Source organism: Apostichopus japonicus, chromosome 17, assembly GCF_037975245.1.
Source record: "Apostichopus japonicus isolate 1M-3 chromosome 17, ASM3797524v1, whole genome shotgun sequence".
Classification (NCBI taxonomy): Eukaryota; Metazoa; Echinodermata; class Holothuroidea; order Aspidochirotida; family Stichopodidae; genus Apostichopus; species Apostichopus japonicus.
Genome location: NC_092577.1, coordinates 17,658,531 through 17,674,629, shown reverse-complemented (window position 1 = coordinate 17,674,629; position 16,099 = coordinate 17,658,531).

Genomic DNA, 16,099 nt, shown 5'->3' with positions numbered 1-16,099 from the left:
ATAAAAAAGTATCATGGATTCATTTAATAAATCAAGATTGAGTATGAACGATGCCAATTCTAGGCCTAACATTTAAAAGAAATTAGATTTTCATACCTAGGCCTAACAACAATTTAAAATCAAAGGAAAATAAACATCAGGATTTCTTTGTAGGCCATATATTTTGGAAACTGGAGTATTCATAAAAATATCATTGACTCATTTAATACTTCAAGATTGAGTTTGAAAGATGCCAATTGTAGCAATTAAAAATTAGACCCATTGGCAACATTTAATTTAAATTCAAAGGAACATAAACATCAGGATTTTTTTGTATGCCAATGCCTAGCCTCTGAGAATATTATAAAAATATCAGCTGTTTTAACTTAATATTGCTACTGCTTGGCTAATTTTTATTGCATTTCTCTAAAATAATATGTGCTTCACCTTCAATCTTGAGGAAAAGAATAATTAAAAATGCTCCAAATTTTGCTGTACAAATTTTCGTTGATGCATATACACACCTACTGTCTGACCCTGACCTATAAATAAGACCAGCGATGAAGTCTAGATGCCATGTGTACATGTGAATTATAATTAACTTTTTTTTTCTGCTGGGAATTTCATTGATCTCCTATATTTCTTTGCTAAATTTGGTAAACATTTTTAAAAATGTAGGCCTAGTACTAATTTTAGTAAGCCTGCAGTAGGGGCCCTCAGTACTACTATAGTGGTACTAAACATGTACACAATTTTTCTGGCCGTTCCCGATAAGACTGAGCTCCCGTTTGCCACTGTAAATGCACTTTTTTAACAGGTAGAATTTTTTTTTTTTCTATATTTTTATTTGACATTTGGAAGAAATTTGAACAGCTATTACTCTTTATCAATTAAGCAGTAAATCCCACCAAATCAACTCATTAAGTTCTTTATTAAGGAATTACAACAATTGACACGACTTACCTCATTCTGTTTCGTTAGCTTGAATGATCAACTTTCCGACTTTTCTTGCACTTCATAACTTGGCGCTTTCTCTCTTTTCTCCCTTATGCGCATGCACAATGTTATAGCCGCGCCCACATTGCCACTACTTCTGGCATGAGCGCATGCGTCGAAACAAATATCGTCTGGTTCACTTTCCTTGTGTTCTGGTTCGATGACGGATAGCAACGTCTCGCGTAGGCTTCAAGTATACGTGATCGGCGGCAAACGCGTATGGGAAGCCATGTAAGACAAACACTGCATAATATATCCGCGTATTAATTTGAATATATACGCGTATAATTAAATTCGAACAAATACGTGTATTTATTTTTAACCAATCATAAGGTCTAAATATATCCGCGTATTAATTCGCTTATAAACACGAATTAATTCGAATACATATGAGGATTAATTCCTCAAAATTTTTAACCCAAAAGGTATACAAAATGTCAGAATCTTGACCTTTTATCTCCAAATTTTGATTGTTAAAGTCAAATTCGTGACATAAAAGGTACAATAAAAGGTCAACATTTTGACTTTAAAGTCAATATTTTAATATTTTTAATATTTTAATATACTTGATAGGATGAAAAGATATTTGTTTTATTTTTAATCTCAACATTTTGAGATAGAAAGTTAAAAATTATGAGATAAAAAAATCAACATTTTGAGATTTGAGGACAACTTTTTTCCTTCCTTTGTTCCTATTAAGCCTCCGTGTGTAGTTGACGAATTAACTTCCAGGGGTAAGATTGAGAAGGGTCGCTTAGCGTCCTTCATCCGGAATAGAAGGCTTTCATGATATTTCCTACTTTTTACTATTTGATTTGAATTTTCGGGGTACTCCAAAGTGGAGGGTTGGGGAGTGATTGCTCCCCTGGGTAAGTCCATGCAACGGTTTAATTCATATTATATATATATATATATATATATATATATATATATATATATATATACGTACTAAATGTAGACCACATCATGACTTAATACGCGATATATATATATATATATATATATATATATCGCGTATTAAGTCATGATGTGGTCTACATTTAGTACGTTGGCCAGGGCGTACGTCAATATAGAGACTAACTTTGTCATCTCTCATTTATTGAACTGGCGAGGCTAATGCGGGTGACATATATAAGACATGCAATATATGATTTAATACACGTATGAATTCGAATTAATACGAGGATATTAATACGAGGATATATGCGGTGTCTGTCCTATATGGCTTTGCCATATACACGCGGCGCCGATGCAGCTTTACTGGATCGGAACGGCCGGTGTTATATTCATATATTTAACATTTGCAGTGAATTAACACGTAATCCATAAGTCCAAGCGGATCTGTATTTAGGATTATATAGAACGATAATCTGACGGCAAATTTAACTTGCTTATCTATTACCGATAAATTTCCAGCTTACGATATGAACAGGTCACTCAAAACGGCTTAAATACGTAAAGTAAGCGATATCGGCATGACGCCTCCGGCTCCCCGGCGGTATGCCGCTTACTTACCGCCGGTGGCATCTCGGCCTTCATCCGCCGGCGGTAAACCGCTCCTTTACCGCGGGCGGCTTGCCGCCTGCTCACCGCCGGCGGTAAACCGCTCCTTTACCGCGGGCGGCTTGCCGCCTGCTCACCGCCGTCGGCCCGCCGGCGGTAAACCGCTCCTTTACCGAGGGCGGCTTGCCGCCTGCTCACCGCCGTCGGCCCGCCGGCGGCAGGCCGACGTCGGCAAGCCGCATGTTAGCCGACGTCGGCCCACCGGCGGGTATTAAGCGGTTTGCCGCTGCCGATATGCCGCTGGTATGCCGCCGGCGGCCCGACGTCGGCTTGCTGGCTGGGTACATGGGCCTGGCCATTCAGAAAGGGTTGAAAAGGTGGTTTCATGATTTGTTCCGGTCTGAGAGAATCACGGGTTAGTGAGCCGATTTCGTGTTCTATTCATCGTGCGCGTCCTTTATCTTTTAGTTTGGTCGGAGACACGGGAGTTGGGCGGTTTGTGAGGTGGTTGGAGTACTGAGGTGGACCAGGGTGTAGCCAATGGGACGGCGACAAAATGGGAGTAGTTCTATATCTTCCATCCACATTACAGTCATAGGCAGATAATTCTATATACTTTCTATATTGATCACACTTAGTTTATTTTGATACTTATGTCAGCAATATTTTGTATCATGACATGTAATACATTTACGACAAAATTAAAGTAGACATGAAAATGAACGACACAATGCTATGTTTCTGAAGTTTTTGTGCAGTATATTTTAGAAATGTAACACTTAATTAAAAGTGGGGTAATGAGATGACAGGTAATATTATTATGTATCAACTTTGACCAAAACAGTTATGAATAATTTATTCATAAAAAATATATAAATGAAACTCCATCAACGAGCATCAGCTTCTTCTTCATGTATGCGGATTTCTGCGTCCAGGGCTTTAGCAACCTGCTTCCACACCGCTTCATGTTGCTGGACGGGAGTTTTAACTATTTCGAACAAGTCTTTGCGCATTCCTGAGGGAGAGCTGGTTTGCCTAATCCCATTGCAGTTACGTTCTGATCTCTCCTCATTTGAAAATTAAAACTTGGCCAATCTTCTCCCGACCTCATTTGGGGTTGTTGCAAAAACAGACAAGGACATCTTAAGAGGCTCCGAAACCGGTGACTTGGAAGGGTGTTGTGGGGTGTGTTCTGGTTTAGCTCTCCAATTGGCACTCTGGCAGGAGTTCTGTCCATTGCATTCAATGGGACCGCCGCCTACAAGGGATCTGGTCTGTTTTTCGTCAGCTCTTTTAGTTGCAATACTAAGTGCAATATAGTGCAATATAAGTTACAATACAGTGTCGTATATCTTTTGTTCGATTCGTTAATGAAGTCTGTCAATGTTTTTTTAAGTTTCTTGATTTCCTCCTCGTACATTTCCTCAACTGGAACTTCTGGCACCTCGTATGCCGGTTCATCACCCCGGGTGTCTTCTTAATCCCCGCTTTCCTCTGTGGAAGGTATGTCCTGGCAAATCCTAGATACTGGCCTTCCAAAGCAGATCATTTTGGTAGCATGAACAAAATTAAGAAGTCATAAACAAAATGATGCGTATTGTCAGTATTGAAAATAATCGGTATTGCCAGTATACAAAATGATCGGCACAGTCAATAGATTATATATGTAATAGTCACAATGATTACATACTACATGTTAAGAGTTCAGAGGAACTTACTTGTTTCCTCACGGTATTCGTGGATGACTTTTGCTTAGCCGAAATGCAATAAGATTATATGATGACAAATATTATTAATTTAATGTATTTGATATTATAACACCCATTCAATTTTTGGCCTAAAATCGCACGCATGTCCTCACCATAGTTTTTTCACCGCTCCTTACGATTATCTACTGTATAAATTTTTTTTTTTAAACTATACAAAACTATGCAATATTCGTTGTTTCGTTGGCTTCCAGGTTAATGGCTTCTCATAGGTTTACTGCACGCCCTGCTACTCACTTTTTTCTCAACAGGACAGAATTAAATAACAAAATTGGTTGTGAGCATATTTACTCACACTTGAAGTTCTGCTGGTGGAAGCAGCTCCTACATCCGGTACCAAAGGCGGCGGCAATGGGGAACGTGGGGCAGGGCTTGGTTACTCCTCAACCGCGGCAGGCACAAACGGCGGGGTGGCGAAGGTGTCGGAGTTGGCATATCTTCCATTGTCTCTGCGTGCTGCTCAGAAGCACACTCCACAATCAATTCGTATCGTAAAGTTTGTCGACATGTGGTCATCACCTGAAATGAAATGGGTACAGTATAGTGTTAAATGCAAACTTACATTTCCATTGTATGAGTCATTGATATACACTATAAGTCGTTCTCCATTACTTCCATCTTCTCTAAGCACTGACACCCCATGAAAACGTTGTAGGCTTTCATGGCTTTGTAAGGCTCGATTCGTCTGCGGATGCCTTACCTCACACGCGTGAAGCCACGTGGTGGTGTTGTATCCTTCACAACTTAACACCAGGAAGAAAAGAAGGGAAATAAAATTTAAAAACTTAGTCTAAATGTTGCATGACAAGAACTTTCCGTTTTTTTCTGTAATTGAATACTCAAAGAGCGCTTAAAGATATTGAATATATTATACATGTAAAGAAAAGTCGCAAATCAGCGAGACTCGCATCTTTTATCAACCTATCGTCAGTACGCCAAACAGGGGACAAATTGCACGGTCATCGTATCTGGCTGCGATCGTGCATACAGTGCACATGATACTGTACATGTAAGCTCTTGCAATATTTTAAGGTAAACCTGCGTTTCTTTCAACGCCATTCCCACAAAACCGGAATCTCGTGTTTTTCATGGTATTGTAGACTAATGAAAGCATATGAACTTCTACAAACATCTTTTCTAAACCAGCTAAATATGAAACATGGTCCTGCATGGGGTTCTCATTATCGTACAACATGCCTGCTCTTATAAATAGGAAGTGTACATCTCTACGGTCGTGCGTTACTGGTATAAAGACTACACAGTTAAAAGTAAAAACAAAATGTATACTTACATGATTACTTTTTCCGTCTCGCTCTTCAATCTTTGTGCAGTATAGCCGCCAGAGTCCAACCCTTCCAGTTTCATGATGATATTTCAATATTTGTATGTTGTATGAACGGTAGGTTAGGATTGGTTTGTCTTAACTCAAATCGTCAATGCATGCCTGCCTAAGGGTTTAGGCAACTCACTCCTCGTATTTTATGTAATACTGGTTTGTGAAGGTGCACAGTTGTCTTCAAAGACTAGTTTGTACGCCGTCTGAACAAGGAATAGGTCTATAGGCCTACATCAGTCGCACAAAAACTTAACTTAAATCCAATGAGAAGGCTCATTGATGACGCTTGCGCTGTTCCATAATCTCCTTCCAATTGTGCACCAATTATCGATTGGGTCAACGCATGTCAATCGCTTGATCGGTGGTGATATAGCCTACCAAGTATTTGTCGGTTTGTTCAAAGGGAGTACAAAAGCTATTGACAGAGTGATGTGCTGTAGAGCATTTGGTAAAACCAAACATTTCATTCACGATCTTACTTTCGAAGATATCGCTTACATTTTTCCAGTTTCTATCGCACAGTATAAAATATGCCCCGTTTATCCATTCAATGGAGACGGAAAATTGTGAGATTTTGGAAAAACAAAAGAAAACTGTTGAAATCGTAAGAATTCTTGCAGTGGAAGGGCTACACGTAGATAGAAAGAGTATTGTTAATACTATCGTTCGCTGGAAAAAAAAGTCTTTGGCAGACCTTCCACGAAGCAAAGGACGATTTACACTGAATGAACAGAAAAAAAAAGTATACATCAAGAGATTAAGGAAAGACGGGATATCCTGCAAAGGATATTACCGTATTTACTGGAATTATGAATTCAGAGTTTTCCACAGAAATTCTTCGTCACAATTTATTACCTTTTGCTAGAGAGGCATTCCCGGACGGAAAGTATCGGTTTATCCAGGAAAACGACCCTAAGCATACAAGCCGTTCCACCAAGGACTATGGACTATCATTCAATCCCATGGTGGCCTACACCAGCAGAGAGTCCACATCTGAATCCCATTGAAATGGTCTGGCATGAACTGAAACATTACATAAGGACCGTGGCAAAACCTCAAACTTTGGCGGACTTGTGCAGTGCAAGCGTAACAATTTTGGAAAGCACGAATGACTCCTGAAAAATGTCAGAAATACATCGGGCACATCCAGAAGGTTTTACCAAAGGTAGTCGAGTGTGACGGTAATTCCCCGTGGTACTGTAGTTAAAGCTTAACGAACGCGGCTCACTGAGCGACAAAAAGAAAACGCTAATCTTACATAAGTCCAGCAGACGTAATTTACAATTAAAGAAGTCAGAACTGAAAACATGTAAAGTACCTAGTGAAAATAAGAATAAAACATAACATAAAATATTCAAGAACGCTAACATTGAAGTATAGTGAGTAGATAAAACATATCTCTCGTAAATACAACATTGTAATGCATTGTAATATTTTTTTTTTTTAAATTGGAAGCGCGTCAGTGTGTCTTATCGTAGGATTTAGCTCATTCCATTCTTTTGCTGCTTAGTATATATATTTTATGTTATTGTGATGTTATTGCGATGTAGGATTGCTTTGACGATGAGGACTTTAACAATTTGTTATGTTAGTGCGTTAATTCTTTTAAGTGAAATGCCATACGAGCATTTGAATTTGATATATATATTCTTTTATGGCATAGTTAATTACATTCAATCCTTACAACTAGAATTGTTAAATAATTCACTTTAATAACACAATGACCATGAAGAGGAACATTTACCTTTTATCATTCATCGTGTGATGCTGTTTGGAACAGATTAGTACTTTTATTACTGAATAGCCCGTGATTTCGTTTATGTTCATTGGCGGTAATTTATACTGTGATGTCTCCATTGTATGTAAAAAAGCCTAAACTAAGGGTTAATCGGGCAAACCGCGTCTATTTTATGTCTGCCTTTATGTGTTTGGACAGGATCACTGTTACTTTACTTTTTAATTTTATGCCGATCAACCATATTCTATAGGTTCTGATGTTACTGTTAGTCATATTTATCGCACACTACCCATGCCCCCCATACAAAACAAATGATGTAAAATCAACAGTAAGTGCAGCTACAATTTGTGGAGCTTTTTAATACTTTCTCAACCCTTACATTAAAGATTCGTTGCCCACCTCCCCTTCCCAACAAATAACTTTCCTCCGTCGCCGTCCAATAAAAATGGGAAATGCGGATAAAAAAATTAACGTAGAACGATGAGAATTTGCCCTGCCTTTCTGTAACCAAGCAACTGTCAACCATTCCCGATATACATTATGTTGGTCGTCAGTGCACCTGTTGCTACATCTGAATCACGGCAAAGGAATTCCGTCTTTTGGTGTAATATGCAAATAATGAATGGTACACATGTGCTGCGCGGTTAAAACTTTACCTATTGCGACACATACAAAAGTTGCGAAGCTGTTGTAAGAAGTAACGTTTGTATCAATGTAAAGAACTGTATGGTACTATAAAACACGGTTTTCCTCAGGTGGTTGGAAAAAGGGGTGTTTCTGTGAAACCATCTGTTTGTAAAGTATTTGGATAGTTAAAACGACCATGCAAATGCAGTTTTTATTTCTCCTTGGTAAGCTGAACTAAACATTTTTATCCTTTGTGGATCTTTAATTGGAATTAATACGAAATGTATTGTTTGACGTCAGCATTTAAGGGTAAGCATTACTTAAATTGTTGAGCTTTAAAATCCATTTTCAAAATAGTCGGACGAAAAACATGTTTTGTTTTTAACCGACCCTGCTTCAAAGTTGTTGGATGATTTTCCAATTGTCACTGTTGGAACCAACGGTACGTTTAAAAAAAATGACAAAAGAAACGCTTAGTAATACTTACTTAATTTCTTCAAAATGTTGCCAACTATTCAAAGTAAACTAATCCTCCGTGGAACATAACCCCTACAAGTGGAAAAAAAGTTGGGAAAAGAAACACTGAATAGAAACCAAATTAACGAAAAACAGTAAAGTTCTATGCCATCAAACACTGTACCTGCGTCCCCTTCGCTGCAAGGCGAATATCACGTCTTAAACTACGATGTTAGAAACGGCTGTTTCAAACATACCTAATTCTGTCGGCGACGTTAATCCCTATTCATTGAGCACAATAGTACGAAAGCCCATAAGTGCCAAAGAAAAAAATAATAATTCGTAATTAACGAATTAAAAATTCGTAACTACGAATTAATAATCCAATCCGTTAATACGAATTAATAATTCGTAATTACTAAATAATAATTCATAATTACGAATTAAAAATCCGTTATTACAAATTAGTCGTAAGTACGAATTAATGTGTGCGTTCGCTTTGAGCATCCATTGCTAGGTTCTGCTGGATGACAATGGAGGCAAATCGTGTGAGCGAATTCACTTGGGCGCATTTAAGCCAACATGCGCCAAGAAGGGGTTTGGTGTGAAGCTTTTATCACTAAATGCAGTCCCAAAACTCGGAAATCTTTGTTAAAGTCCATTTGGTATGCAGAGATGGTTCCGGAAACATAGTGTGCGCGTTGTAATATTAAATATATACATATATATGTATGAAAGAGCGGATGTTGACATGCTTGGTGTATATGATGAATTGTAGAATATGAGACTTCAACAAGCAAAGTAAGAAATTATACAAAGCTGTTTGTTCCAATATTTCGCCGATTAAGGCTTTATCAAGGAATGAGATGCAAACTACCGACTCCGTGTATATAAGTAAACACTTTACAACCAATTCCCCATAGCTGAAACGCACCAGCGAACAACCTGTATTCGGAGCGCACAGACGGACCGGCCCAAAAAAAAAGTTGCGATGTATATGATAACATACCCTTTCGTGGCCATGACATGGCTTGGAATGCTTGCGCAGATATCTATGAACATATAAACATATAATTCTCACTCACTTAACTTCAGTCAGAGAGGAGCACTGATGGGCAGCTTCTTGTTGAAATTGTAAATGAATAGTATACTGTGACAGATCAATATGCAAAAGATGTGAAAAGGTGTGAAACTGAACTTGTATTGAAAACTTGTGTTTATCTATTTGCCTAAATGAATGTCACGATAGCCAAAGTAGTTGGTCTGGCTCGGTACACAGTTTTAACAGTTTGGTTTTGAAAACATCCAAGTTATATTTAGGTTTTTCAGAGGTAATTATCTACTAGATTTTTAAAATTCTAATATCATTCAATAGTTCACCATCAATCAACATTTACACTTTCTACACACCACTTTCTCCAGTTCCTGTAGTGTCATCTAGGAGGGTTTCATCTTTGTCTGCCAAAAAAACACGATATAGGCATTTTCATATCCACACAATCAGAAAAGATCATAATAAATAAACTCTGAAGTTTAACGTGTTTCATTCATATACTCTTAGAGAATGCTATAACAGCACACAACATATCAATCATGGAAAATAATGAAAGTTTGATCTCTGTAGCTTGCAAACTAGCTTGCAAAACTAGTATGCAAAAATGCATTGTGGTTTCGATAATGTAACATGAGCAGCATGAATCTGACGCAATGTATAGTGAGGATGTGCAACATACTTGATCTTAGTAATACAGTGAAAAACAATGAGAAAATGTGACAAACAATAAATTAACCATGACACAGGCTGTCCTGATATGACAATTTGACTTCAAATGACCTTTGACCTCCACGAAAAGCAATAATAAGCTTTCGAAATTTGACATGGTACATCTACAAACCAAAGATGAGATTTGTTCAAGCTTCCCTTCTTCAGCTATTGCTTCCACAATTTTGACCTGTTGAATTTAAATGACCTAAACTAGAAACAATAGTCACAGTTTGAAGTCTGCTAAATCGCTTTTGCCATGCCATTCCAAAACAGTATACGGCCACTCTTTTTTCCATTGTTAATGGACATGTTGATGCTGGGTAATATTACCTCGATGATTGTCACATGGTATCTTCTAAGTTAGATTGCTAACCATGGGGCCAATACAGAAAAGCTTTTGAAGGACCTTAGACTCCTGTCAAACTGTATAAGGATCATTTATGGTGAAGTTATGACAAAGAGTAAATGAGAAGAAAGAATGTTAGATTCCGTGTCACTTGTTTGATTTAGTTGGATGAACTGTCTTGAATATGAAAAGAGGTAGTTTTGCAACTACAAAACTTGTGCTTATTAGTGCAACAAACAACTTAATTGAGGCAAAGCATATAAAAGACATAAATACTATAACTGATACTTCTTGGTGTGCAGGGTCAATCTATGCCAAATGAACAGAGGCCTCCACGTCGACCCTCTCAGAATGACCTGAAATTGATATGGTGTCTTGCCACATGTCTGAAAGGATGAATTTGGGGCAAAAACTTCTTTTGTCACTAGGATACGGCCACGCCTAGCAACCAAATCCAGGTTGCATTTTGAGAGCCCTAAATTTTCCCAAAAGTTTGGAGGCATCTTTTGTATAAATTTGGAGATTTTGACATTTGACCGTGACCACATTAATATTTATAATATGAGCACCAAAACCTATTGGGTTGGACTACTCATTATGGGCCACCCAATGTTGGGCGATATATCGAAATTTATTATGGCGATTTTTTCCAAACAATATTTTTGGAGGATTGAAAAAATTACGAGAATTTCTTGTCATCAAAATGTTAAAGAAATTTAAAAAAGTTTTAAGATTTTCATCTCTCTGTTTATGTAAATGTTTTTGATATATGCATTCCATGCTTCAGTACTTTTAAAGAAAACAAGTGCGTTTTCTGTCTAAGCACTCCTCGTAACATCCCCGTCCTTTGTAACACATCGCTACGTACACGTGCACACATAGATACCACCATACAATACAGACATGACTGTGTACAGGGCAAGCAAAACTGTTTAATTGTTAAGTACAAAGTGACATGGACCCATTACCAAGCGAACAAATTAGCCGACAAATTCATGTTCGAAACGTTGACATAAACTAACTGCTGTGACACGCAGGTAATCCAAATGGATGAAAATAATTATGTCACAGCGTTTGTTAAGTCTTATTTTCCTATTTCTATTACCGGAAAATTATAGTTCCGTTCGTAAAATGACTAGTTAGATCGAACATGGAAGTTACGCAAAGCCTAGCCTACACGCTAAACTTTGTCGTAGGTTATTAAAAAATCTACGGTAGGAGAACTAGGCCAACATTACATTCAACTCCATGAAGTGAAAACAAATCTCAAGTTCACAGGTGCTTGACCTGGTTTCTCCTTGGCAGCTGGCCAAGAAATGTTTTGACACCAACGTCAAGAACAATGGTATGTTCCAAAACAGTTTGGGCTTTCATGTTCAACAAAAGAATACGCAAGCTGTTGCAAGCACAAGCATTTGATTTGGGGGGTTACGGTATTTTACGTAAAGTTGTTATGAAAAGCTTCATCCAGAGTAGCTGCAACAACTTTGCGAACATCGTAGAAGTATTATCGGAAGATTTTGTTCAATATGCCTACTTGGTTGCTGTCTTCTAGACATATATGCGCCTAATGGCGGGTATATTTCTGATAGATTCCCGCGCTTGATATCACCAAAGAGATATTTTGAGAAGTTGCTCAACAACAAGTCAAAAGAAAATGTTTGAACCGTTACGGCTTTTGGAAGCTAGTGTACAATTTGGCCAGTGTGTACTGCAATGAACATTTATTGGCGGGAAACTTCGGCTGTAAGACCGGGAGACTCCCCGTAGTATTTGGAGCGTTCCCGCTGCTGGGATTACTGTATATGCGGTGTGCGTACATATCACACTAATTGTCGTGCGGATTCCGCTCGTGTTTCGGCGGTCTCTGATCTGAAAATGTTTTCCAAAAGTTCCTAGTTGTACATAACAATGTTCGCGGTAATCCTTTCTTTTGCACAAAACGGCTTCTGTAGGCCTATTTTTTATCTTACACGATGTCCAAGATTTTCCAACCCTCGAAATACTGTTTATTTTAAAAGGGGTCAAGAAGATGCAAAATGCAAATGCAATGTAGTCTAAGCTTAATACTTTGTCGAGTGTTCAATGACTATCCAGAATGATGACGCACCCTGCATTGTCTTCTAATTTAGATGAAATATGTGGAAGGAAAATTTATCGTTATTATCGCGATATTTTTTCAATTATTTATCGTGACAGTGTCATGACAGTCACTATCGCCAAACACTTCCACCCACCCACCAAGTATGGTATAGATCAATCATTCACTTGTTGAGTTATCGTGCATACAAACTAAAGGGTCACACACACAGACCTGACTACATAGGTTCCTTTGCTTACAGCAAGGAACCAAAAACAGTAGGCTTCTTGCACTGCATCTATTACACCACACCACCTACATCCTAGGTCAGTGCTGGGTTTGAAATTCGTGGTACCTGTGCAACTTACATCCAACCAGAACTACAAATATTTTCTAGAGAAGGCATGCTTCGCCATTCAAGTGCACTATTCCATCGAAATCACATCAACTCTTTAGCAAAATATCCATACGGATGAGTGAGAAGTGTTGCAGTAGCTCTAGCACTTTTATATATCTATGGTCTGCAAGCAAGCCTTAGGAGGAAACCGTTACACACACACATGTATGTAGCTATGTACAAGTCAATGGGGATATTGTCGCGAGTTCAGATTCAAATCTACGGATGCCCATAAGATCATTTTCAATTGTCAATAGGCTCTCCTATTCTTATGAGGCGAATCGCCCATGTCATCTACTTATAGGCTGGACGATGGGAGATACCGTATATTATGGAAAGTCTTATACAAGTTCACCCCTGGTGACCCTAAATGACCTTCGACATCCAGCAAAAACGATAGGCTTTTTGTACTTTATGTGGTCAACCTACATACCAAACGCAATAAATCCAAGCTTCGCTTCTTGAGATATCACGTTTACAAGCTTTTCACCATTTGACCCCTGGTGACCCCAAATCACCTTTGACCTACACCAAAAACAATAGGCTTCATGTACTCAATGTGGTACTTTTACATACAAAATATGAGATTAGTCCAAGCTTTGCTTGTTGAGATATCATGTTTACAAGCTTTTCACTATTTGACCCCTGGTGACCTTAAATGACCTTTAACCTACACCAAAAACAACAGGCTTCTTCTACTCAATAACGTACTCCTTTGTAACATGTGAGGACTGTCCAAGTTTCCCTTCTTGAGATATCGTGTTTACAAGCTGGGCGTCACAAACGCAAACACACATACACGCACGCCAGCATGATTGCAAAGGCTCCGTGATCTTCCCTGGAGAATTGCACACGGTGCCTTGGTGACCAATCTGAAAAGGTATCATTGGCGATTGGGTGATGGACTGTGCCCGAGGACCGGCTGTGACAGCTTAGAGAGTACTGCCCATGTTTTTTGGCATTGTTCCTTTGTTTTAAGCTTGTGGGAGTGGTTTCAGGCCTGGACCGACCGTTTAACGGGAGACCGTTCCTGGTCGGTAGGACAGGGTTGTCTTTTATATCGGGTAGGTCCTCCAGTTTGTTCTGTTGCTGTGTTGCAGCGTATTTGTGTTTGTTCTGTTGTGAAAAAACTTGTTTGGAGGAATAGATGTGATGTTGCTTTTAGGGGGAAATTTGCCAGTTGGCAGGCAGTCCTGGAGGCGCTGAAGTCTGACATTCGCCTTCAGGTTGAAGGCGATTTTCGCCGTTTATCTGGGTTGTTACTAAAACCCCCACGAACCCAACTTTTTTGTCAAGTTTAACCGAAGTCGTGGGTCGTGGGGGTTATAGTAACAACCATATAAACATTTCTAAAACCCCCTCGACCCACGAGTGTGCCGAGAAACGCTTATCTTTAGTTGACAGAAGTCGTGGGTCGTGGGGATTTTAGTAACAACCATAAAAGCATTTCTAAAAACCCCTCTACCCACAAACTAATATATGAGTATTTCTAAAAAGCGTCCGAACTTTTAGCTGTAAAGAATTACGTTAAATGCTTTAAAGGCGTCGAGGGAGGGGGATTGGTGCCTATGAATTTAAAGGTTCGTCGATTCCTTTGTAAGGAAACTAAGTTCATGCATGGTTAGTATTTTTGGCGTATGCGTTTCTGGTATAACAAATCCTATGACATTTTACTTTGACTTTCTCCTCGACCCGCAAATGCCGAAGCGGTACGACTGTCTTCTCTGATGAGTTGTATAGGGATCAAACGTTCCATTAATATCGAAACAGAAAGTGTAGTGTGACTAGCTAGAACATCTGTATTTGCAAATACGTGTCATTTTGTTGAAAAGTGAAAGTTAGTTGTCGATATTCAATGGAGGCGTCTTTATTACTTCAACTCTTTTGAAGTTATTTCGGTCACGAACAAGCTAGCTAGCATGTACCTGCATTATAACGAAAACATAACTAAAAACACCACAGATTAAGTGCACAACCACGCTCATTGACGGCTGCCAATCACGACGCACGCCTGCTCAGGACGTGACAGAGAATACACTGAGTCCTGGACACTGATTGATCAAATTGAACATGTTAACGTTACTGTATTCTCGCCTAGTTAGGGAAAATTTACGAATATACGGTGGTTTACACCGAAGGGCTAATACACGATTAATCTAACGAATACAATGTAGGTCTATAGCCTATCCTTGTACAAATCTTACACTGTACAGTCTATTAAAAACTGCTTGGTTGATTTCCTGGCACTGGTTATCATCATTCAAAATACGTAATATACGCCATTTACGTACCGACCAGCTAGCTGTGGAAACTAACTATGCGGACTGTGTAGTATAATGTCATGCAGTTACGGGCTAGCTGTTCGTGCACGAGATCACCAAATAACACCGAGTCGTTGCGGATAAATACTATTAACATTTGTTGCTTACAATAGTTTTGCAGTATGTTTTTAACTCAGATGCGTTCAAATGTTACCTGTCTTGTTTAATTGCAGAATAACGAACCAAAGTAGTATGTTACTGCAGGAGATCTATTTTCTTTACGTGTGCAGAATTAACTGTTCGCCGCCACAGTTGTTAGCAAATCTGGGGCTGGATTTTTTTCCTGCGTAGCCAACTTGTGAATTTGAGATTGCTATGAAGATCTTGTGTATGTTCAGCTGACATTCACCAGCCAGCCATGTAGATGATGGAGCGAGCTAGTAATCCCGCTACTTTAGCGCTCGTGTGCACTACAATAAATAGATGTCCACTTCGATACCATTATTGTACACTTCCATATGAATATGACGAAACAAGATACAATATGTCATTACGTCTACCAACATGTCAAATTCAACATAATCATGTCGAAAACTTGTAAGAGCATGGCAATTATCCATTGGTAGTGGTCGACATTGCTTTACATACCTACAATTCGGCCGATCGTAAATAACGATAATAGACAATATCGATGTTCATTTGCTGTGAAACAAATACCTATGTTATAAATGAAGAATTTTTCGCCAGTGCATACTTCTACGTGTCTTCATTTTCGTTTGTGTATACCCGTATACCTACTTGTGTACCTTCGCGATAGTAGACCCTTTTCTTTTGATACCTTCGCTGCTT